Source organism: Cherax quadricarinatus, chromosome 50 (assembly GCF_038502225.1).
Source record: "Cherax quadricarinatus isolate ZL_2023a chromosome 50, ASM3850222v1, whole genome shotgun sequence".
NCBI lineage: Eukaryota > Metazoa > Arthropoda > Malacostraca > Decapoda > Parastacidae > Cherax > Cherax quadricarinatus.
In genome coordinates this window covers 4,738,023-4,761,708 of record NC_091341.1, presented here as the reverse complement: position 1 = coordinate 4,761,708, position 23,686 = coordinate 4,738,023, and the positions used below count along the sequence as shown (strand labels likewise).

General features: G+C 44.1%; 1 long non-coding RNA gene across 1 annotated transcript in view; it reads left to right on the top strand.

Annotated features, from left to right (window-relative positions):
- Nucleotides 1-16,101, top strand: part of LOC138854125 (uncharacterized) — a 386,990-nt gene extending 370,889 nt beyond the window's left edge. The window contains exon 3 of the long non-coding RNA XR_011393334.1: nt 16,005-16,101. This is a non-coding gene — a long non-coding RNA (uncharacterized lncRNA). The remainder of the gene's footprint in view (nt 1-16,004) is intronic.
- The last annotated feature ends 7,585 nt before the right edge of the window (nt 16,102-23,686 follow it).

Below are 23,686 nucleotides of genomic sequence, written 5' to 3'. Positions count from 1 at the left end.
CTTACCCTCCTCTGTAAGTTGTTACCCAGCTGAGAGAAACCTGAATGTCAAGTTTTTCATGAGTGTCATTTGTTACATCACGCAGTGAGAGATGCCTCTAGAAAGAAACCCGCTTCTGTGCTTTCTCCTGCCGTTTATATATATATATATATATATATATATATATATATATATATATATATATATATATATATATATATATATATATATATATATTTCTCTCTGAGGAATTTGAAACCAGTTCATCTGTGATTATGTTACATTGTTTGGCCACGACCCCTTCATCTGGCCAGCTGTCACCTGTCCTCATATAAGCTGGCCCCGCAATCAGCTGACCCCGCCATCAGCTGACCCCACTATCAATTGACCCCACTATCGGCTGACTCCATAATCAGCTGACTTTGCCATCAGCTAACCCAGCCATGAACTGGCTCCTTCATCATTTGACTGCATAATCAGCTGTCCCTGCTATCAGCTAATTTCGCCATCATGTGGCCCCACCATCAACCGAATCCAAGCTGACCCGGGCATCAATTTGAGAAGAGTTTGAGAAGGACCTGCCTAGTATGTGTCAGTAGGCCTGATGCAATCTTCCTCCTTCCATATTTTCTTTTCCTAACCTGAGAGTAGCGTGTGATGACTATTTCACGTGTGTGTCAGGGTTTTCCTGGTGAGTGTCACCAGTACTGCTTCACCCCCGTCAGGTTCAGGTGTCGCCTCACTGACTGAACACAGCTGTGCCTGGCACCATACTACACCCGGAACAGCTGTAACGTAACCTTACAGGAATCTCAGCCATAACCCCTTTAACTAGCTCATTTGTTATTTCTCTAAATTTTAATGGGCTGTTGCAACAAGAGCTGAAAATCTTGGCGTCGTATATCCCTGAAATTATGGCACATGAAATATCCTCGAAATTTGAAATTCATTGTTTGGGTTTTTATCTATGAGCCAGTCTTGAGATGTGATGTAAATGGTTTAGAAAACCGACAAGTTGAAGAATGAGACACTGTTGCAGTGTCACTTGTTGCTTGTCTAACCTATAGATAGGACCTACTGACACCAATGGATACTTCCACTGTAGCTCCGCCGCCTCCTGCTTCATCTCGCCTGACAGAAGTATATAAGCCACTTCTCTGAGTATATGCTGTACTTCAAGACTGATGGACTGAATACGTCGACTCCAAGTTGAGGGACTGATTACCTTAAATTCGTCTTCTACCGTTCATTTTTTTTTGTATTGGACTGAAGAAACCACTGGCTGGCGAAACGTTTCCTCATTAACGGTTATCCAGGATTCAAGTCCTGCTAACTGGTTTCCCTGAATCCCTTCACAAAATATTACCCTACTCACACTCGTCAGGTCACAAAAACCATTCTATCTAACATGCTCACACATGTCTGCTGCATGTCCAAGCTCCTTACACAGAAAACATAGTTAACCCCTCCCGCCATCCTTTCCTAGGATGACCCCCTACCCTTCCTCCCCTCCGCTACATTACCCTGCCCACACTCGTCAGGTCCCAAAAACCATTCTATCTAACATGCTCACACATGCCTGCTGCATGTCCAAGCTCCTTACACAAAAAACATAGTTAACCCCTCCCGCCATCCTTGCCTAGGATGACCCCCTACCCTTCCTCCCCTCCACTACAGAATTATACACCCTCCAAATCATCCTATTCTGATCCATCCTCTCTAATAATAAGTCAGGTGAGCCGTCAGTTCCTTGGGGTTAGACGAAGAAAACCCTTATTCATCCTAAATTTTTAATGCAAAAGGCTTCATATATGTAAATAACGATACGAGCTTCGGGTCGCTACACATTGCTAGAATAGTATCCAAGTTTACCATAAACCCACCGCGCAACACATCACTAAATACAACGGGACAATAAAAAGACCGGCAGTAGTTTCTAATGCAGTTTAAATACCAGCATTGAAAATTTGACACCACTCAGAAATGTCATTAGCAGGTTATCAATTTGTAACTAAAATCTCAATTTCTTCAACAGAAATGATGTGGTACATCTACCTGGGGGTTGCTCCGGGGGTCAACGCCCCCTCGGCGTAGTCCTTGACCTGGCTCCCGGACCGACTTAGACCTTGTAAATGGTGCAAGTCGGACCGAAATGTCGTAATCTTCTCTCTCATATGTTTGGGTTGCCTGTGTACCCTAGGATAACCCAAAAAAAAAGTCAGTGAATTATGATTTACCAGCACTGAAAAGTTGAAAGAGAGCAGCCGAGGCATTCTCAAATTACTGCATTGAAACCAAAATCAGAAATATCCTAGATAAAATGAGCCAGAGGGCGCATGTACATGGCTATAGTTGCGCTAACCTATACCTGGTTACGTTACTCCGGTGACCAAACTGTGGAGGCGGTCAGAGGGGTTAAAAACGAAAATCTTGGAGGAAGAAAATTTAAGAAAAAAAGCTAATAACCGGTTTAAAGGTACTTCGATGATACCTAAATAGGGTAGCCGCACATTACGGTTATATACAAGCTTGGTAAATAGGGTAGCCGCACATTACGGTTATATACAAGCTTGGTAAATAGGGTAGCCGCACATTACGGTTATATACAAGCTTGGTAAATAGGGTAGCCGCACATTGCGAGTGTACACAAACTTTATAAATCAAAGAATAACAGTTTCAGGGTACATTGGGAACTTAATATATTTATATACGGTGCAAGGAGTCATTTAGGTGCGATTCTCTCGTTGGTTCAGACAATCCTCTCGTCCCTTGGACCCGGACCTGGCCCCTACGGACCTGGCCCCTACGGATCTGGCTACTACGGGCTTGACCTCTCCTCCCGTCATCCAGATACCTGCCAAATATGACTTCCACTTATCGCCTCCTTGCATTATGTGCCTCGTAAGTTTAAATTTGTAAGGATGAACTTAATCGATCCTTGTCAAAAAGACATTAGCATGGGAATAGCCACAATGACTAGTTTGGAAGATTTTGGCTCCGTCTTGATGCGGGCTAGCCTGCCAGCCAACTAGCTAATCAGCCAACCACTTAACGAGCCAACCACCTAACCAGCCAGCCAACCAGGCAAGCAACCAGCCAGCCGTGCAAGCAGGCAGGCAGCCAGCCAGGTGACCAATCCACCAGACAGGCAGTCAAGCAGACAGGGAAGCAGATAGTCGGCTAACCAGCTAACAATAATATTTTCTCCTGCAGCCCATCCTCTTAACCACAGTCATGATGTCGCTGTTAAAACAGTGACTGTTGAAGGCGCCTTCAACAGTAGGAATGTGACTGACATGCTCAGGCAATACACAATATGTTCCTGTTTTCTGTTCACACCACAGAAATTATTTATCGTCTTTTATCACCATCTCTGGGGAATCTACTCGAACGACCCTAAACATCTCAATACTTTAATGTTCCAGTCCTTCCCATCAATTTAAGATGAAGTATAATGGGGGTAAAAAAACAGAGTTCCTTGTTCCTTCATTATGGAGGGCCTGCAGCTAGTTAAATAGTTTATTAATGCAATGCATATGTATCTAATAAGACTTAACGTTGGGCCGTGGCCTGGTGGCAAAACTCTCGCTTCACACCGTGAGGGTTCGATTCCCGGCGAGGGTTGAAACACTGGGCGTGTTTCCTTACACTGGCAGTCTGTTCACCAATGAGTAAAATAGGTACCTGGGTGTTAGTCGACTGGCGTGAGTCGCATCCTGGGTCAAAATTGCCCTAATTTGCCCGAAATGCTCTGCATGACAAGCAGCTTTCTGTACAATAGTATGTCATTAATGTCAGCTAGACCTGTATACCTTGTACATGCACTTGTGGCAAATAAAGATATGTCATAATATTAAGGTGTTTAGTGTTTTAGCCTTGATAGATGGTCAGTCCTTTAGCTTTGACCTATTAAAGAAGAGGCATGAAGATGCAGACTTATATGCTGGAGCCAAAAGAGAGGTGCAGCAGTAGAAGACGGCATCTCAGGTGGGCGGAACCCACTAGTTGAAGTCCGTCATACCCATATATTGGACAAGCCGTTGGCAGTTGAGTTGTGGAAGATATCCTCTGTTCCATGATTCTATGGTGTTGCTGTATCGGTCAAGTATCATTACTCTGATGGCATACAATACTGGCAATATATGAATCAGACACATGTGAAACATCTGGGTTAGGTTAGGTAAGGTTCGTCAGGAAACAGGACAAATGTTTCCTGACGCGGGTCTTAGTCAGATGATGACCCGCCTTTGGAGCTTTTGGTCATCTGACCGAGGCCTTCCGCTGGCTTACCGGTCCACCCCTTTAAAAATTATGGTCATTTATAACCATTGTTATATCTGGGTATTTATATTGACAAACGCAGGCAATATGTCTAAAAGAATCTAGTATAAATACCGTGCTGCACAGGTGTCTTGATTCATCAGCCTGTTGGCAACGTATACCGCTAATGTTATGATACTAGTTACTCAGGCAGGTAAGACTGTCTTGTAATAATGTGGTAGAATTATCGACAATATGTCAGATAAGAGGACACAAGTGCAACTAATGTGACATTTTATTGTAGCAACGTTTTGCTCACCAGGAGCTTAGACAAGCCCGGCGAGCAAAACGTTGCCCCAACAACATGTCACCTTAGTTACACACGAATCATTTTACTTAAGGTCGTGTTTTGGTTGTGGGTGGAGCGACAGACCAGGTCCAGACGCGTACACGAATTGTAGTGCACTAATTGTCAACGAACCTTTCAATAACACAGTTTGTAATTCCATCGCAATAATTGTGTGGTAGATTATTATAATATCCATCCCCCCCTGTCTGGTGTTATATTATTCTCCTTGTAAAAGTGAAATTATACGAGTGGGTCTTTGTTCCCACTCTTTAATTAATAGTGTAATAAATTATTTTATTCTCTTGTGTTTTTATCATTTTCTGGAGAATATATTACCAAATGAAGTGCTGAATGAGTGAAGTTCAAGCTGAGTGATGTAGAGTGACGTAGTGATGTAGAGTGACGTAGTGATGTAGAGTGACGTAGTGATGTAGAGTGACGTAGTGATGTAGAGTGACGTAGTGATGTAGAGTGACGTAGTGATGTAGAGTGACGTAGTGATGTAGAGTGACGTCGAGTGATGTAGTCGAGTGATGTCACGTCGAGTGATGTAGTCGAGTGATGTAGTCACGTAGAGTGATGTAGTCACGTAGTGATGTAGTCACGTAGTGATGTAGTCACGTAGAGTGATGTAGTCACGTAGAGTGATGGAGTCACATAGTGATGTAGTCACGTAGAGTGATGTAGTCACGTAGAGTGATGTAATCACGTAGAGTGATGTAGTCACGTAGAGTGATGTAGTCACGTAGAGTGATGCAGTCACGTAGAGTGATGTAGTCACGTAGAGTGATGTAGTCACGTAGAGTGATGTAGTCACGTAGAGTGATGCAGTCACGTAGAGTGATGCAGTCACGTAGAGTGATGCAGTCACGTAGAGTGATGCAGTCACGTAGAGTGATGTAGTCACGTAGAGTGATGCAGTCACGTAGAGTGATGTAGTCACGTAGAGTGATGCAGTCACGTAGAGTGATGCAGTCACGTAGAGTGATGTAGATAGAGTGCTCTAGCTGAATTGTGAGGAGTAAGTAGGCCTACAGGTGATCGTCATTTCCCGCTCTGAGGCAGTGGTCACCGAGTCGTGCCTAGTGCCCGTGGTTCGGTTGGTAGCGCACTCAGCTCACATATTGAGTGTCCGTCGTTCGATCTCCGGCATGTTTCCTTACACCTGCTGCCCCTTTTCACCTATCAGTAAGTAGGTACCTGGGTGTTAGTCAACTGTTGTAGGTATCATCCTGGGAGATGATAGTATATCTTAAATAGGGCTGGGCTTTGAAAAGAACTGACGTAAGATAACAGCTCTTAGTCTGTAAAACTGATCAGTGTAAAGGAAATAAAAATGCGTTATCATCCCAGAGCTTCTGGTCTATCAAGTCGCATCTGCCAGTCAAATGAGAGAAGCTGCCCTTCTGCAACCTGGCTTCACTTTCAAGTTACTCGCCAGTCCGGTGCCCCGGCGAGAGGCATTGCTGACGCGGTTGTGTGGTGGATCCTTCAGTTTTACGTCAGTAATGAGATGGTGCACGCTGGGTGAATCTCGTTACTCAACCCTGAATCACCTCCGCACCACTGGACAAGACCTTAACGGATGCGCTGGGTAAGACCTTAACGGATGCGCTGGGCAAGACCTTAACGGATGCGCTGGGTAAGACCTTAACGGATGCGCTGGACAAGACCTTAACGGATACGCTACAAGGTTCCTTTACAGCATCTGTGTCCCTCTCGGGGTCACGACCTTGTGTGATGCCTCACCCAAGAAAATAGATGGGCTCTGAGAAGACTTGATGGTATCCCCAGCTGGAGTTACGTAGTGGTGGCTCATCTGTGCCCTGCCCCTTCCTTTCCTTGCTTCATCATACCCCTTGCCCACCCCAGTGGCTGCCTATCGTCAGTCACTATTTGATGTGAATATTTCATATAAAATAAGCAGTGAAGAAAATAATAGTCGATGTGTTGGTATAATTCAGAGCGTGAGTAGTTTGGAGGGTTACGTTATGTAGAAGGAATTATGCATAACTATTATATTACTGGTATAAAATACCGACAAGCTGATGAGTAATATATGCAACGCTTGGATATCTTTATTGACCAAACATATCGCCAGCAAAGCAGGCTTATTTTCAACGGAGTACAGAGATGATGGCAATGTTTGGTGACAGTAGAAGCGAAGAGGTAGTTTTGAGCTGCTGAGTCCCTGAAGACTTGTTGACTACGAGAGTTGAATTCTGTGATGGCTGGAGGGAAGCTAGAGGAACGTCTCATGAAAGGATGAAAGGAAGGTGTGAAGGGGTATTGAGAAGGAGCTTGAGGATTTTGCAGGCAAATTCGTACATTTTAGTTGATACTTGGGAATTCATCGCTTGCCTAACCCTTGGGCACGACCTACTTCCACATTGAACAAATGTGACACCACCTACGACTGCTGCACGTCTCCTGCCTACGGTTTATAAGCTCCTTCTCCGCACATATGCCGCATTCTATTCAAGATTGATGAACTGACCACATCGACTCAAGGTTGAGGGACTGATTACTTGATTCTCCTCCTGTTCTTCAAGTTTTTCCTTTGTATGGACTGATGAAGTCACTGTGTGGCGAAACGTTTCCTCAATAAAGACCCCCAAGAGTTGCACATGTGTCTAATTTATCAACGTGTCGGTTCTCTGAACCATTCATCTACAATCGTACATGTTAGACTGGACTGGAGATAAGTGAGCTTTAGGATTTCACGTGCTCTTGTAGTACGAGCAAATTAGTATCCATGAAGGCATTTAGGGAAAATGATTAGAAGAACTTGAGCTCTGAAAGTGGAAAATGCGGAGCCTTCACTCTCAAATTCAGGTTGCAATGTTATAGTTTAGTGGTTTATAAATGCCTGTGACCTTTAACAAAAAACATATAACGCTAGATGGTGGGTGTTGGTGAATGTTGTGTCACCAGTAACCAGCAGTAAGGTCATCTCTCAGGTCACAACTGAGAGATGACCTTGCTGCTGACAGGAGACAATACGGTAATTGGTATGTTGTAAATGGTATGAAATACCGACAAGTTCACTGGAGATCAACTCTTCTTCAGGCTGAGCGACTGACCTCGCCACTACTCCAGCTGCGTACAATACATTCTCCTCTGTATTTGACCGATGAAGGCTACTGCTTAGGCGAAACGTTTCAACAATAAAGATACCCATCTGCTGCATATATATCATACTCAGGGTATTGGGTAGACCAGGAAAACTGCAGCGCCAACACGAGGGTCTTCCAGGTGCGAGGTGTTACTGAACGTTTCCTCCCACGGTACCGTGACTATATATTTTCGAGAATATTCTTTCTCCAGGTCAGTTTTATTTTCAAAAATGTTTATATTATTGCTTTCACCGAGGAAGTCTTGTATTGCTATGACGTTCACCATTATTTTCACAATGGTAACTGCGTTGTGTGACCCTTGTAGGTTTGGCGCTTCTGTTTTTTATCTTAATCATAGTGGCAAGAAAACAGCAGTGTCTGGCGTATGAGATATAGGAAGGAAGTTATAGGGTTGCCGGGACACGTCAGGTGCTGCAGGGGCAGGTTAAGTGCTGCAGTGACAGATCAGGTGCTGCAGTGACTAATAAGGTGCTGTAGGGACAGGTCAGGTGCTATAGGGACAGGTCAGGTGCTACACGGACAGGTCAGGTGTCACCGGGTGAGATCAGATTTTTTTACAGGTGCAAGTCAGGTGCATTTACCTTGATAAATTAGACACATGTGGAACATTTGGGTATTATTACTGAGGAAACGTTTCGCCACGCAGTGGCTTAATCAGTCCAATACAAAGAAGAAAGGTGAAAATTAGAAGGAGGGAATCAGTCCCTCATTCATGTTGAGGGACTGATTCCCTCTACTCTTGACCTTCCATATATTTGATAAAGCCACTAGAAGGCGAACCGTCTATAAGTAAAGTTTGTCACGAAAGTGACTTTTTTACTGTTTAAATAGCCATAGTACACTGAGCTTGTACTGGTCAAATTAGGGCTGATCGGTGGACGATAATCATGGTTGAACCTAGGACAGGCAGCTCTAATTCCGTGGATCAGAAGCCGTTCACCGACGTTGTAAATTCCTCGCTGTGTTGCGGCCGCCAGTCTTGTGTGTATAATTCCTCGTTGTGTTGCGGCCGCCAGTCTTGTGTGTATAATTCCTCGTTGTGTTGCGGCCGCCAGTCTTGTGTGTATAATTCCTCGTTGTGTTGCGGCCGCCAGTCTTGTATGTATAATTCCTCGTTGTGTTGCGGCCGCCAGTCTTGTGTGTATAATTCCTCGTTGTGTTGCGGCCGCCAGTCTTGTGTGTATAATTCCTCGTTGTGTTGCGGCCGCCAGTCTTGTGTGTATAATTCCTCGCTGTGTTGCGGCCGCCAGTCTTGTATGTATAATTCCTCGCTGTGTTGCGGCCGCCAGTCTTGTATGTATAATTCCTCGCTGTGTTGCGACCGCCAGTCTTGTATGTATAATTCCTCGCTGTGTTGCGGCCGCCAGTCTTGTATGTATAATTCCTCGCTGTGTTGCGGCCGCCAGTCTTGTATGTATAATTCCTCGCTGTGTTGCGGCCGCCAGTCTTGTATGTATAATTCCTCGCTGTGTTGCGACCGCCAGTCTTGTATAATTCCTCGCTGTGTTGCGACCGCCAGTCTTGTATAATTCCTCGCTGTGTTGCGACCGCCAGTCTTGTATAATTCCTCGCTGTGTTGCGACCGCCAGTCTTGTATAATTCCTCGCTGTGTTGCGACCGCCAGTCTTGTATAATTCCTCGCTGTGTTGCGACCGCCAGTCTTGTATGTATAATTCCTCGCTGTGTTGCGGCCGCCAGTCTTGTATAATTCCTCGCTGTGTTGCGACCGCCAGTCTTGTATGTATAATTCCTCGCTGTGTTGCGGCCGCCAGTCTTGTATAATTCCTCGCTGTGTTGCGACCGCCAGTCTTGTATGTATAATTCCTCGCTGTGTTGCGGCCGCCAGTCTTGTATAATTCCTCGCTGTGTTGCGACCGCCAGTCTTGTATGTATAATTCCTCGCTGTGTTGCGGCCGCCAGTCTTGTATAATTCCTCGCTGTGTTGCGGCCGCCAGTCTTGTATAATTCCTCGCTGTGTTGCGGCCGCCAGTCTTGTATGTATAATTCCTCGCTGTGTTGCGGCCGCCAGTCTTGTATAATTCCTCGCTGTGTTGCGGCCGCCAGTCTTGTATAATTCCTCGCTGTGTTGCGGCCGCCAGTCTTGTATAATTCCTCGCTGTGTTGCGGCCGCCAGTCTTGTATGTATAATTCCTCGCTGTGTTGCGACCGCCAGTCTTGTATGTATAATTCCTCGCTGTGTTGCGGCCGCCAGTCTTGTATGTATAATTCCTCGCTGTGTTGCGACCGCCAGTCTTGTATAATTCCTCGCTGTGTTGCGACCGCCAGTCTTGTATGTATAATTCCTCGCTGTGTTGCGGCCGCCAGTCTTGTATAATTCCTCGCTGTGTTGCGACCGCCAGTCTTGTATGTATAATTCCTCGCTGTGTTGCGGCCGCCAGTCTTGTATAATTCCTCGCTGTGTTGCGGCCGCCAGTCTTGTATAATTCCTCGCTGTGTTGCGGCCGCCAGTCTTGTGTGTATAATTCCTCGGTGTGTTGCGACCGCCAGTCTTGTGTGTATAATTCCTCGCTGTGTTGCGGCCGCCAGTCTTGTATGTATAATTCCTCGCTGTGTTGCGGCCGCCAGTCTTGTATGTATAATTCCTCGCTGTGTTGCGACCGCCAGTCTTGTATGTATAATTCCTCGCTGTGTTGCGACCGCCAGTCTTGTATAATTCCTCGCTGTGTTGCGACCGCCAGTCTTGTATGTATAATTCCTCGCTGTGTTGCGACCGCCAGTCTTGTATAATTCCTCGCTGTGTTGCGACCGCCAGTCTTGTATGTATAATTCCTCGCTGTGTTGCGGCCGCCAGTCTTGTATGTATAATTCCTCGCTGTGTTGCGACCGCCAGTCTTGTATGTATAATTCCTCGCTGTGTTGCGGCCGCCAGTCTTGTATGCAGCGCAGTCTTGGTTACGTGTTAATTCTTTCCTGACTTTTTATGCGCCCATCAGTCATGCTTCGTAACCCTTAATTCTGTGTCAGCAAACATCTTCTCCAGTTATGACGCTAAATCCTGCGTCGTAATCATCATTCTTGTCATGATCATTATTCTCGTCTCAAGGTTATTATTCTCGTCGTTATTTTTGTGTCAAGATTATTATTATTTTAAAAATTATTCTTGCATTATTATTCTCATTCCTCCCATGGTCATTCTTAAGTCAGGGTCATTATTCTCATTCTGTGATAGTTATTCATGAATCATTCTTGTGTCTTTTGTTCCTTTTTTGATTGCGTAACCAGTCACAATCATGCTACATGATTCCATCTGATTCTTGCATGTCGTGATGGATATAACAGTAAGGAGAATGCACAAAATGATTTTTCTTGTCATGAACCTAATTCGCCAAGCTGGCGAGGCAATTTAGCGACCTGGGAGACCAGTATGTTGGTATGTAATGACGCTAATGAAGACAAGGGCAATTAAGTGTAATTTGCGTGGACTTCCTGGTCTTCCCTCACGACTTGCTGAACCTGGCCCGCGCTCCCAGGGCAGGCATACTGGTCCGTGTCAGGCATACTGGTCCGTGTCAGGCATATTGGCCCGTGTTAGGCATACTGGCCCGTGTTAGGCATGCTGGCCCATTTCAGGCTGTGAGGGAAAAGTTCAATAGATAGGAGTAGCGATATAGTAACAATAGTTTCATTGCCGGCTACTAGTTAAGGTAGGGTAAGTCTAGCTCCCGCTATTCCCGCCTTTTTTCCCCCACCCCGAAAGTGATAGTTTGACTGCCGGCTGCTTGTTAAGGTAGGGTCAGTCTAGCTCCCACTATCCCTTCCCCTCCTTCTCCCCCCCCCCCCGAAAGGTGACGTGTGGGGCTCCAGTCCAAACAGTAATCACTAGACTCACAGCTCCCAACACTACTGTAAGTACATGCCTGCCTTGTATTCTAGTGGATTTATTGGTTAAAAGCTTCACTTTTGACCAATAATAAACTTGGTCCTTTCAGTCTTGCTCTAAGTTGACTGTTGTAATAATCACCACATCTTTAAGGTATTGTACTTATCATGGAGAGTGATTTCTTAAGCAGTGGGTAACCTGTCTATCTTTCCAGCTTGGATGACAGAGAGGGTCACCTGTCAATCAACGAGTAGAATTGATGGAGATGGACTAACGTCCTGAGACTTCCCCTTTTTTGGATTTAATTACCTGTGCACCTGTATGGACGTAACCCCTCATCATTGCAGCGGTAAAGAACCTGCTTTCCTGTCATCAGGATAGGATACTCAAGGCTATACTGTGAAGAACTAGCCAGTGGGTTGTAACCAACACCTGCGACCCCCCCCCCATCATCAGCAGCGGCTACGATTTCGACAACACACAGTGTCATCAACACCAGACACCCAAGTTTTATATATATTAGCGTTGAATTCAGATATTTATATTTTTCAATTTTCATTTTCTTTAATGTAGGATCAATATTTCATATTCAAGTGTTTTATATTTTATATTTTCTATATAATAAAGTGTTTGTTTGTCTGTTATTATTTCTTTTTCTATTCATTAATTTTCCTGAGGAGGAGCCAGCCTTGGTAATACTGTCTGAAGTTGTTACAGGGCTGAGTAAGCCTTCACACAGGCATACTGGCCCATTTCAGGCATACTGGCCCATTTCAGGCATACTGACCCATTTCAGGCATACTGGCTCATGTCAGGCATTCTGGCCCATGCTATGCAGGTCTAACTCATAACCACTCACACTCATCTATTGCAGAGCAGCACAACCTTCTAAGTATCTTTGGTATCTTATTAAATAAACAGTTTCTATCAAGGCTGAGGGATTGATACCTCAAAATAACTTCTATCTAGACTAAGGGACTGAACACCTTAAAATAACTTCATAACTTCTGTCTAGACTAAGGGACTGAACACCTTAAAGTCCATGCTTCGTCAGTTGCCCCATTTAAAGATGAGTATCTAAACACATCGATTTCTCTACTTCTTGAACCTTCTCAAATATATTAGTCACTTCTATATTCGTAAATGAGACAATTGTGCATCATTAGGGAATATTTATCCTTGAAACGCTTCGTCAGCCAGAGGCTTCTTCAGTCCAATGCAGAGAAACAGTGGAAGATGAGGAGTCAGTCCCTCAGCCTGGAGTCGATGTTTTCCTCAAACTCATCATCATCCACTGTTTCTCTGTATTGGACTGAAGAAGCCACTGGCTGGCGAAACGTTTCTAGAACAGAGATATCCAGATGTTGCCCAAGTGTGTGTCATTTAACATGATGCCCCGTGTGTGTGTACTCGCCTAATTGTGGTTGGAGGGGTCAAGACTCAGCTCCTGGCCCCGCCTCTTCACTGATCGCTACTAGGTCCTCTCTGCTTCCTGAGCTTTGTCATACCTCGTCTTAAAGCTATGTATGGTTCCTGCCTCCACTACATTTGCTAGGCTATTCCACTTCCTGACGACTCTATGACTGAAGAAGTACTTCCTAACATCCCTGTGACTCGTCTGAGTATTCAGCTTCCAATTGTGACCCCTTGTTTCTGTGTCCCATCTCTGGAACATCCTGGCTCTGTCCACCTTGTCTATTCCACGCAGTATTTCGTATGTCTTTATAATGTCTCCCCTGACCCTCCTGCCCTCCAGTGTCGTCAGTCCGATTTCCCTCGACCTTTCTTCGTAGGACATTCCCCTCAGCTCCAGAGCTAGCCTTGTTGCAAACCTTTGCACTTTCTTTAATTTTTTTGACGTGGTGTGGGTTCCAAACAGGTGCTGCATACTCCAGTATGGGCCTGACGTACACGGTGTACAGTGTCTTGAACGATTCCTTACTAAGGTATTGGAACGCTATTCTCAGGTTTGCCAGGCGCCCATATGCTGCAGCAGTTATCTGGTTGATATGTGCCTCCGGAGACTTGCTCGTTGTTATGGTCACCCCAAGATCTTTCTCCTTGAGTGAGGTTTGCAGTCTTTGTCCACCTAGCCTATACTCAATCTTCATGACTTTGCATTTGTCAGGGTTGGATTCGAGAAGCCAGTTGCTGGACCACGTGTCCAGTCTGTCCAGGTCTCTTGTTAGTCCTGCCTGATCATCTGATTTAATGCTTCTCATTAACTTCAAATCATCTGCGAACAGGGACACTTCAGAGTCTATCCCTTCCATCATGTCATTCCCATATTTCAAAAATAGCACTGGTCCTAGGACTGACCCCTGTGGAACCCCGCTCGTCACAGGCGCCCACTGTGATACCTCATCATGTACCATGACTCGTTGTTGCCTCCCTGTCAGGTATTCTTTGATTCGTTGCAGTGCCCTTCCTATTGTACACACGCCTGATCCTCCAGCTTCTGCACTAATCTCTTGTGAGGAACTGTATCGAAGGCCTTCCTGCAGTCCAGGAAAATGCAATCAACCCATCCCTCTCTCTCGTGTCTTACTTTTGTTACCTTGTCATAAAACTCCAGAAGATTTGTTACACGGGATTTGCCTTCCATGAATCCGTGCTGGTTGTCGTTTATAATGTTCCGTTCCAGGTGCTCCACCCTCTCCTGATAATCTTCTCCATGACTTGGCATACTATACACGTCAGAGACACTGGTCTGTAGTTTAGTGCCTCGTTTCTGTCTGCTTTCTTAAAAATGGGGACTACATTTGCCGTCTTCCATACCTCAGGTAGTTGCCCAGATTTAAGGGATGTATTGAAGATTGTGGTTAGTAGCACGCACAGCATCTCTGCTCCCTTTCTAAGGACTCATGGGGAGATGTCCGGACCCATCGCCTTTGAGATATCAAGGAGTGTGTGTGTGTGTGTGTGTGTGTGTAAAGCTGCAGTACAAGAGGCAAGAATGCCAAGATAGTTTAGGAAAACATAGAGAATCGAGAAGAAGAAAATATTTTTTAACGTCTACTATGAAAGCAGATGGAATGTAAGAAAAATAATAGACTAAGATTAATTGCATATGTGCAAGAATCACTGATAAGGGTGTTAAATTTTAAGCTGATTCCCATGATAAATGATTCAGAATCTTTGCCTTGGAGTTCAAACTATAGTGATAGTTTTCTTTATCACTAAAAGACCATCAAATCGTGTCAGTAGTGCCATTACTAAATCTCCGGCTATGTAAGAGCGCACTCCAGTTGACTTACCATAATGATGTTTAACTTTTCTCTGGGCTTCCATAAAGTTCTCAGTTGACAGCTTAAAAACTGCATCCAATCTGCCAATGACTGAAGAAGTAGTGGAGGAAAGTTAAAGTCTAGTTTCCCAAAGCCAACCCTCTCTTTCAAAACTGATGGGCAACCATGTACATGGTGGTCATAAATCAAATTAGAAAAGACCGAAAGTTAGTGACTCTCGAACGCTCTTAAGTTCATCAATACTAACACTGGAACACATTATTTCCAGTCTTTAAAATACTCTTTACATTAAGCTACCATCATGGTCTTAGGTCTTCGGTGGAACCTTTCTACAGCTCTCTGTGAGTGTGATTGGTATGAAGTAGATCCAGCAAGAAATTCCAAGGTTAGATGAGGCTTCATGTAAAACCTCAGAGAAAAAATCCAAACATTGGTAAGACTAATTCTTTGGGGAGACCCAGGTGAGAGAAGTTCCCCGGTACAGAATTATTGTTCGATAATTTATTTTCCTCCTGGGAATAGTTTCGTGGTATCTTGTTGCAGTGAAGAGATAATGGTTCTCAAATTTTGTGAGAGGTAATTGGTTTATGCAACCTATCAGCAGTCTGCAGAAACGGGCTTTAAAAATACCTCAGACAACAAGAGAACAGATTTGGTTCCCCGACGTATCCTGTGATGTCTCGTCCTCAAAGACGACATCACATCTTGGCTCCTGCGAGGCGAGTAAAAATAATTGTCAGTCTGGCCTAGTGTCTCCTGAATAGTCCTGTTGTACATACGTAGTTTCCGTTGCACCATCATATGCAGACTGAGGAATGAATTTTCCTCATTAATTCACCATTATGGTGGTAGTGACATCTAGCAGTGTGCTGTGTAGTATCCTGTCACTGTTCTTTACTTATTGTAGAAATGCATCTGTTGAATTAGACACTTGCAACATCTGGGAATCTATTGTTGAAGCGTTTTGCCAACAAGTGGTTTCCTCAGTGAGGTACAAAGATGAATGGAGGAAGAGGAGGAGGAGTTTGAGGTAATCAGTCTCTCAGCCTTGAGTCGACGTGTTCACTCCACGAAGACTAATGGACTGAATGCTGCAAAAGTTTCTAATTCTTCAATTTGTCGGTTTACTAGATCATTTACATGACATATCTCTTGACTGATCACACCTCAGATCTCATTCCTCTTTGCAGATGATCCTCGAGAACCAGTTTCCACTTGATGATTTACCGGCCACGTGAAATTGCCAACTGGGAATCTAAGTCTTCATCCTTCATCTTCCACGGAAAGGTAATAATGAGAGTGTAGTTTCACTTATAATAATAGCCATAGTGATTGCATTAAGAGGAAATATATTTGATAATGATCTGTGAGCCTCCAGGACATAATGATCAGCTACAGGATTACCCATGATAATTAGTTCCTTACATATACTGCCGGACACTAGGACATCAGAAGTTGAGCGTCCTTCTTATGTGCCTAAAAACTTAGTTCTTGTCAAATACTTGGTCTCCACAAAGTCTTCGCTAATGGCACTTTTATTTCTTTTTCGTCTTAGTTTGAGAGAACATCCATGTATGTAAACGATGCGAAACAAATGCTCCACTATCTCTGTACGACAGGACATTCATCAAAGTATCATTCACAGAATATACGATTTTTTTTGCATCACTGTGTAAAGGTTCCATAGCTTTCTCAGCCTATGTCGTGTGACACATATGTTGACTCAACACGTTGTAAATTCTCATCAAGTGGCCGTGAAATGTAATAGATCCTTGTGCTGATGCAGCAAACGGCTGCTTTTTGTTCTGCTTCGCAAAATATAAGGGTGGAATGAAGTTTGGTAATGACTCGCTCCCTCGAGATTCACAACACACTGGAAATAAATGGTATAAAATATCGACATAATGGAAATATAAGCACATATCCAGTGTAATGCCCTTTCTTGATAACGTTTCGCCCACACAGTGGGCTTTATCAAGTCACAAACAGATCTACCTGGGTGGAAAGTGCGTGAGTATTTATAGGATGAAGTCCGGTTGAGAATGCTGGGTCAGGTGGAGAATGCTGCATGTAACAATCTACTGAGTATGGTGAAAAACAGCCAGGACTAGACCTTGGGTAGCTTTATAGAGAGAGATTGGATAAGTATATATATGATAAATTAGACACATGTGCAACTCTTGGGTATCTTTAATAAGGAAACGTTTCGCCACACAGTGGCGGTTAAAGATACCCAAGAGTTGCACATGTGTCTAATTTATCAGCGTGTCGGTTCTGTGAACCATTCATCTACAATCCTGTCAGACACTGCAACTTCTTGGGATCTTAATACTTGGGAATTCGTCGCTTGCCTAACCCTTGGGCACGACCTACTTCCACGTTGGGCAAATGTGACACCACCTATGACTGCTGCACCTCTCCTACCAACGGTTTATAAGCTCCTTCTCCGCTCATATGCCGTATTCTACTCAAGATTGATGGACTGACCACATCGACCCAAGGTTGATGGGACTGATTACCTCATTCTCCTCCTATTCTTCAAGCTTCTCCTGTTTATGGACTGATGAAGCCACTGTGTGGCGAAACGTTTCCTTATTAAAGATACCCAAGAGTTGCACATGTGTCTAATTTATCAATGTGTCGGTTCTGTGAACCATTCATCTACAAGTGTATATATATATATGAGTAGACCTTCTGCACCTTCTGCAGTGTTCCTCCATTCTTATGTTCTTAAGTGGATAGAGATGAAGACTTGATAAAGCCCACCGTGTGGGCGAAACGTTGCCAATAAAGGACATTATACTGCATATGTGAAAGTTAAGACACATGTGCAACATCTGGATATCTTTATTGTAGTAGACGTTTCGCCATCCAGTGGCTTTATCAATACAGATTCTAGGACATAATAGGAAGACAGTAGAACTATATACAAAAGATGAGGTAATCAGTCCCTCGGCCTTGGAGTCAGTGTTCACAGCATCGTGGTGGAGGAGAATCTGGAGCAAAGACAAGAAGACTGGCGGTTTATATAGGCGTCAGTGGATAGGGACGGGCAGCAGACGAGGGCAAAGTCACTGGTAGGCGGGATTCCCCAGTGGAAGTAGGTCCTTCCCAAAGAGATGGGTTAGTTGCAGCAGCCGTGAAGGTCTTGTAGATGTCCTCTGAACCAAGATTCCATGATGTTGCAGTGTCTGACAAGTTGTGCAAGAAAGGTATAAAATACCGACAATATGAAAGTTAAGACACATGTGCAACATCTGTTGCACATGTGTCTTAACTTTCATATTGTCGGTATTTTATACCTTTCTTGCACATACTGCATATGTGTTTATATTCCCATTTACAGCACCCATTACGTGAAGTCTTTGTAACTGAAAGTATTCACCTCAAGTTTGTCCCTTTACCATGTGTATTGCATTGTAGTGTTATTAGTTGTACTAGTAAAAACCCTTTCTGTTCTAGCATCCGAATGTTCTGTTCTTGTAATTAACTAAAGCAAGAACGTTCGACAACAATAGGCTTCATATATACGTTAAATGAACCTTGGTAACTGATACCAACTGAATGGTTTAGAGACACGTGAGCAGATACTAGGATATACTTAATAGAAAACCTTTCGTTCCTGGGACCTTGATCATTTCTGACGTACAAAGATAGAAAATAACAGTATATATAGGGAGAGAGAGGTGTGAGTGACAAGTAATGATCTGGTGAAAATGTAAGCGAGGCTTTTTGAAATGACGTCAGGTAGCCCATGTAGTCACGTGATTCCTGTGTTAGTGGTTTTGTTTTCTTTTTCGTTTTTTGTTCCCGGAGTGAGTAGAGACAACAGTTATTAGGATTTGAGTTTCGTTTGGAGTGTGGGTTAGGTATCATTTATGAAGGATGATGTGACAACAGATTAGTTGGACTCGAGTCCAGAAGGTGGGAGTTAAGAGGATGATTTGAATTGTGATGTTCCTGTGCTTTTGGCAAGACAGCTGTCGAATGGCTGATGGTGAATGTGTGTATGTGTGTGTGTGTATGTGTGTTGGTGTTGGGGGGAATTTCCCCCTACCCTTATAAGTGACTAACCATACCACGGGTGGGGATAGAACCCGCGATCATAGAGTCTCAAAACTCCAGACCGTCGCGTTAGCCACTGGACCAGCTAGCCACAATAAGATTCATCCAACAAGGTATATTTCTACACCATAGGAAGGTTAGCATAGGCACCACTGTGACCACAAATGCAAGTTTTTACAGACGAATCTCCAGCTAGCGTGGCCGTGACGAACTCTAGCTCAAGTCCCCTAGTTGGACGAATCTTATTGTGGCTAGCTGGTCCAGTGGCTAACGCGACGGTCTGGAGTTTTGAAACTCTCTGATCGCGGGTTCTATCCCCGCCCGTGGTATGGTTTGTTTGCATTCGTGTCATTACGATTTCGTGAGTCATCTTATAAGTGACTCCTAGTATAGTAGAATATACCACCAGATGGTATAAACCTTGGTAATAAATACCGACAAGTTGGTTTAGAAAGACACGTAAGCAAACACTATGACATATTGGAAAACGTTTCGGTCCTGGGACCTTGATCACTTCTAACATACAGAGGTTGAAAGACAGAATATATAGGCGGAGAGTGAGGCGTGAGTGACGCATGGTGACCTGAAGAATGTCCTCATCCCAACATGACATTCTTCAGGTCACCATGAGTCACTCACACCTCACTCTCCGCCTATATATAATGTCTTTCTACCTCTGTATCTTAGAAGTGATCAATGTCCCAGGACCGAAACGTTTTCTAATGTGTCATAGTGTTTGCTTACGTGTCTTTCCATACCACCGGATATTTATTATTAGTATTATACTCACGGGGTAGCGATAAATCCGCAAGGGTCATGCAACACCTGGGGAAGGAAGGGGAGAATGGCCCCAAAATATCAACAAATATTTTTAAGTTTGGAGAGAGCTGATGGTGGCTCAGCTAAGAGCGCTCTTACTCTTCGCTGTGACATAAATCCCTCAGCTTCAGGTCTCTCATTTCTTTCTGTAACATCTCATTTCTTTACGATGATTTATAATAAATAATACGTGAAGCACTATGCATTAGTTACCCTTAAAAGAATATGGTGGGTGGTACCCGAGACGGGAACTTTTATAAAAATTATATCAGTGATGGTAAATTTTTTTTTTTTGATGTGGGTGGACCAGAAGGACCGGTTTTTGGCTTCTCTGGTTCGGGTCCCTCTGACTTATTTGGTCCACATATCCACTCTTGTAAGACTATGAGAATGTACGTTCATTTTCTTTTACTATGCAGACACAGTGTTACCGAGATTGGTTAAGTAAAATAAGATTCGGTTTAGTCTTAGAATACTTAACGAGGAAACATGAAGCCATGAATGACTTTTTCTAGACTACGCTATATTACCTCACAGGTAAGGACCCATATGGGGTCAGGGGTGTGGGGGGTGGGTGAAGAATAGAGGGAGGGAGGAGGAGAGGAAAGGCTATAGTAAATGAAAAAGATATGTGATGTAAATGGTGTAGAAAACTGGTAAGTTGAAGAATGAGACAAATGTGCAATATTAGGAAATCTTTATTGAGGTAACGTTTTGCCAGCCAGTGGTTTCTTCAGTCTAATACAGAGAAGAATTGTGGGAAATGAGAGGACTCCGAGTTCACCTCATTTCCCTCATTTACCTCAACTCCTGGAGGAGTTTGAGGTAATCAGTCCCTCAGAATAGAATCGATGTTTTCAGTCCAGTCTCAACATTGATAGAGTGAACACATCGACTCCAGGCTAAGAGACTGATTTCATCAAACTCCTCATTTTTCACCGTTCTTCTCTGTACTGGACTGAAGAAGCCACTGGCTGGCGAAACGTTTTCTCAATAAAGATTTCCAAATGTTGCGCAAGTGTCTCATTCTTCAAAAGAAAAACAGCCAGGACTAGACCCGGCAACAAAAGCATTGTGTGGCATCCGTACTACATGACGGGTCGGGCTAAGTGGCAAAGGATCGAAAGGTGTGGCGGCCCCAAACAACACTAGAGAAGTCTTCTCATCTTCTCGTCTTCTCGTTTCACTACACACGCCTTCTTGAGTCCTGACTAAAGAAGCGGAACACGTCCGCAATAAAAATATCCTCCTCATATTTGCCCTTTTTTTAAGCCATGTTAACCCAGAGACTTGTTAACATCAGTTGTGCCATAACGCATACACTCAGAGGTTTATGTCTCTCGATGTATATACAGGACATTCAGAGACATACTTAAATGCCTGTTTCAGGGATGAAGATTTTCTTGACCGGTGGTAAAGAGGTGAGCACTAGCCTTGATGACCCTCTTAGTACAGATAGGATTTGATCCCAATTAACCAATCAGATCGTGTCCTATGTGGAAAAGCTCAAAGTTCAGTGAAGTCTTTCCCTTGCAAGACATAGGGACCGCTCAAGGTACCTGCTTATCAGGTGCAAGACTGGGGTATCAGGAACAAGAATGGGGTATAAGGTGCAAGACTGATATATCAGGCACAAGACTGAGGTATCAGGTACAAGACCAGTGCATCAGGTACAAGATTGAGGCATCAGGTACAAGGCTGATGTATCAGGTACCAGACCAGTGTATCAAGTACAAGACTGAGGTATCAGGAACAAGACCGAGGTATCACGTACGAGACCAATGCATAAGGAACAAGACTGAGGTACCAGGAAAAAGATTGAGGTATCAGGAGCAAGACTGAGGCATAAGATACAAGACTGAGGTTTCAGGAAGAAGACTGAAATATCAGGTGCAAGACTAGTGCATCAGATACAAAACTGAGGTATCAGAAACACGACTGAGGTACCAGGAACAAGACTGAGGTATCAGGAGCAAGACTGAGGTATCACGTACAAGTGTCAGGTATAAGACAAATATCAGGTACAAGACTAGTGTCAGGTACAAGACTGAGGCATCAGCTACAAGACAGGTATCAAGTACAAGACAGGTATCAGGTACAAGACAGGTATCAGGTACAAGACAGGTATCAGGTGCAAGAGAGGTATCAGGTGATCGTTCTCATTCCATATTCCACAAATTGAGGGGAAGAGATCGTTATTTACCACGTAATTGCTTAATGGGATAATATATTTCCCGCTAATGAAGGTGAATAATATGGACGCGTCCATCAGGGGAGAGGTACACCAGGGGTGCAGACATGTGCTACACCCCCCGGGGGTGTAGATTGGTGTTGTACCACCGGGGGCGTAGACTGTGTGCTGTACCAGCGAGGGTGTAGACTGGTGTTGTACTACCGGGGGTGTAGATTGATGGTTTACTAACGGGAGTTTAGACTGGTGTTGTGCCACAGGGGGTGCGGACTGGTGCTGCACCACCGGGATTGTAGACTAGTGCTGCACCACCGGGGGTGTAGACTGGTGCTGCACCACAGGGTGTGTAGGCTGGTGTACCACCGGGGGCGCAAACTGGCGCTGCACCACCGGGTGTGTAGACTGGTGTACCACCGGATGTGTAGACTGGTGTATAACCGGGGGTGTAGACTGGTGTACCACCGGATGTGTAGACTGGTGTACCACCGGGGGTGTAGACTAGTGCTGTAGCACCGGGGGTGCAGATTGGTGCTTATTTACAAAGTCACAGATCATCTTGAGTCAGGTGCAGACCAGTTGAGTTTAGGTAAGGATTCCAAAGGTTCAGGATGTGGAAGTTATTCCAAAGGCTCAGGATGAGGAAGTTATTCCAAAGGATTAGGATGTGGAAGTTATTCTTAAGGTTAAGGATTTGGAAGTTATTCCAAAGGTTCAGGATGTGGAAGGGATTCCAAATGTTCAAGATGTTGAAGGGATTCCATAGGTTCAGGATGTGGGAGGAATTCCAAAGGCTTAGGATGAAATAGGTTTTCCAGGTGCAGAATGAGACAAGTATTTCAGGGATTAAGGATGAGGCGAGTATTTCAGGGACTGAGGATGAGGCAAGTATATACCAGGGATGAGGGAGCATGCTAGCAGTAGAGCAGCATGAGGAACCTTGTAAGTATGACACATGATCACATAATTCACCTCTGCCCTCCCATTACCTGCACTCACCTTCACTAATGCAGACTCAGTTTCAAGAAGGTTCCTCCCCACGGGTACCTGGGGGTGACCTGCAGCCAGTAGCAGCGTGGGGCAAGATGGAGGTTAGTAGTGGGCAATGGGTTAAGTGTTAAGACCTTGTTATGGGTTCGTAGCAAGTGTGGGTGAGAAACAAGAAAATTCTTTGAACGACAACAGTGAGATGCGAGCCATCTCTGTACAGGTCTTACTGCCAAAGATTCTTCCAGTTTTACCTTAGTCTAGCAATAACATTTCGTAATCTATTGACCTTTTTACTTTCTCTATAGATATATTTATCGTGACACATGATGGACAACTGGTCTGCTGGTTCCCTTCTTTACTGTCATTCTTTTATTAAACTTGTTTGCTAGTTCCTCTCTGACAATTTTTTTTTAAACTTCTGTACGAAAATCTAAATTATTACCATAGACTGCAACCCAGTTTTAACCAATGTTTTTCAGTGGTAATAAGATGCCTATTTTTCAAGATTGTATCTCCATATTACATCGTGTACTCTGGCTATAAGAAGTAATTGTAATATATGGAATGACCAATATTTTTGTGATGCAACTATGCGCAGTTGGGGGTCTGATAAAGACCCATTGTGGCCTCCGTAATCCAGTTTTTTTGCACTATCGCTCACAGGAGGAGCATCGGGTGCACAGTGAACTAGTCGCTCATGCTGCTTAACTAAGATACGGGTTAGTTATCTAAGAACTACACCACTGCTTTTGTATGCAGATACAAAAGTAGGTAACACAATATGTCTTGATATACAACAATAGATAACAC